A 3,153-nucleotide genomic window follows, 5' to 3' on the forward strand; every position below is an offset into this window, starting at 1 on the left:
CATCTGAGGACTATTTCTAATTGTTCTCAGTTGTTTTGCTTTATTACCAGACTCAATATTGAGCTCGTTCTTACATAGTAGAGCACGTTCGCACTTGCGCACTCTTCAAACACGTTACTTAAAATCTTTTGACAAACTAAAAGACGTAAATCCCATTTTTATGTATTCTTAATAAAAGGCACCGGTTGTACTGAATGTCAGCTTGTTTATTTTGATCAAGATAACGATTTATTATATCCAAATTCGATATTCCTATTCCTCTAACCACAGGTCGAGAGCTGTCGTTCAAACAACACAACTTTGCGATGCTGTTTGCGAATGTTCGTTGGAACGATTGTTTTGGGAAACACCGACTCGTTGCACTATGCTGATAACAAAGGAACTTGCGACCATAGTTTGCTAACGATGCTTTCGGGAAACGCACCCCTGATTGGCTGTTTCACTGAGGGCTCAGTAAAACAAATGGCCTAACAAATGGACTAATGTTAGATGCCTTGACAAATAAATATAGCTTCAACTTATGTGGTGGAGAATTCCAGGAACGATTTAAAAATATATATATTCTGTATTAACATTCTGTTAACGTTACTGTTAGATCATTTGTTCATAACTGAGAGAACCTTGCCAGAATGTTAGCCTCAGAACATTCAATGTTACCTGAGTTGTTTGTTTTTATATTTTGTTCCTTTTATATTTTTACAATGTACTGGGATTTTTTTTGTTTTTTACATAGTTTTATTGGTTGTGGTATTGTATTATTGCAGTCATTATTTTTCAAGCAATATGAAACGGTTTTCAAAAAAAGCATGAAATTAAGAAGAAATTTGAGAATGTGCAGACTTTCCTTTGTTCATAATATTGACAAACGTTTTACAGAATTACATTTTGGTAAATGGTCTCCTCTCCATATTTAAACGGTGTAAGCATGATACATTCACTTTGGAGTAAAAAAAAAAAAAACAGAGAAGGAAGTTTGCTGCTTTTCCCCCCAGAAGTCCAGCACACACCACTGATACATTCAGTATTCCCATTAAAATTGAAATGCTAGTTTTCCTTCAGTGCCTCTGGCTCTTTGGAGAGTTTCATGTCTATGAAAGGAGCTCATCAAGTTTTTAACAGCAGGCTCCCAGTCAAACAGTCATACTTTACGCTCCTTTGAGACTAGCATGATAAGATTTTAATTGTTTTTCTCACTAGAGTAATTCCAAGATTTATTAATGGCAAATTAATAGACATGTTCAAAAACTAGATAGTACAGTATTTGATGCTTTTGTGCTTGGATAACACAGAGATAGTTACATCATGATTTTTAAAAGAATATAGTTTCTGTACAAGTTAAGCTCAATCGACAGTACTTGTGGCCCGATATTGGTTATCACAGAAGTTAGTTTCCACTTGTACCTCCTTTTCTTTAATATTTTATATTATTCTTTAATAATCATCCGTGAGGCACGTACAAGTCAACGGGGCCCATATATGTTAAAAGACTCACTGTTTGCATAGTACAACAAACATAAACAATATGTATTTTAACTTGTTGGGCCATTCACATCAAGGATGATATCTATAACTGTAAAGTTTTAATAATCTTTCTAACTCTCTAGGGCATCCACACCACAACTATAACGACAGCACAAATATAGAAAAATATCTTTGGTATCACTTTCAGAGTCATTTTTTTCCCCAGATGATGAATTATAAAAACGTTGACAGCCAATCAAAATCAAACTGACTTTAAACGCTAAATCATCTAAAGAGGCAGATGACATAAACCACAGCACATGCTTATAATAAACAGAACGTTATTGTGCATTCCTGTGGAAGCCATTAGTTATCATTTTATAGTGATTTTTATAGTCATTCTTAAAGTGAACATGCCTTTACTAACTGTTTTTGTGTAAATTTATATCTGTTGTTGTTAGGCCAGCAGAAAAAAAAAAAACAATTAAAAACAAAATTATAAAACCGTAAAGTTAGCAACTGTACATCCTTAATAATACAAATGTTTTATTTGAATAATCAGGAAAAATAGAGCTTTTATAAAATGAAATGCTTTACATTTATACTTTTAAAGGGATAATTTACCCAAAAAATTAATCACCCAAAAGTTGTTCCAAACCTGTATGAATTGTTGATGGGCCTCATTGGCTAATATAAAGTAAGTACGTGGGTTAGGGGTAGGTTCAGGGTTAGTAACTAGTTATTACCCAGTAATTATAATTACTATAATAAGTACATAGTAAGTACATGGGTAAAAGGACTGTAAAAGAAAGCGTTACCTATTAATTAACTATATACACTTACTATAGAGTTACAGTTAGGTTAAGGGTTTGGTTTAATGTTAGTTACTTGTAGTTGTGCATAATTTACTGTTATTACTTAAGTACATGTTGTAACATGTAGCTACATCAAAATAAAGTGTTTCCAACTTTTTTTATGGTAATCAATATAATGCCACAAAATCTGTCAACTGGGCTTAGGATACATTGTAATATTTCTATCAAGTTTCAGAGCAAAATTTTAAGAAAATACAGCATATTATTTGAAAAGTGAAATTGGAATATGTTTGTTGTGTTTCCAACCAACCAAAGATTTCCAGTGACACAAGTTCCAAAGTCACCTTTTAAATTGGAGTGATGGAGAATGCTTTTAAGCAAATCTTGTCATCTCCTAGCAACAGATTTTACATCTGCATCGAAGGCGAACAGGTTATATAAACAAATTTCCGGAGTACAGAGGTAATCTGACAGTCGCTCTTGCCTAATGAATTTAGAGAGGTGCGTCGGGCCCTCGACAAGCCCTTTGTTGATGATGTCATTGTTCTCTTCATCTAGCAGTTCATTTCAATGCTCACATCAAATTATTACTAAAGGAAGCTTGTCCTAACACACACACACACCTATAGACAAGAGTCAACATGCACTCATTGCCTCTCGTAATTGACTGGAGAAGACTGCAGTGCCGTACACGCGCCACACATGCTGATTAAAACACTCTTTAATGAACTGAATCTTCTGCTAAACCCCATCCTGGCCGAAGCATCTTCTGAAGATGCATGGATGCGTGCAGATATTTACAGGCAGATGAATGAGATAACGCACAGCCGTGATCAACACATCACAGCTGTTAAACATTTACTCGTGTCGAAGGATG

Source organism: Pimephales promelas, chromosome 13, assembly GCF_988280905.1.
Source record: "Pimephales promelas chromosome 13, fPimPro1.hap1.1, whole genome shotgun sequence".
Classification (NCBI taxonomy): domain Eukaryota; kingdom Metazoa; phylum Chordata; class Actinopteri; order Cypriniformes; family Leuciscidae; genus Pimephales; species Pimephales promelas.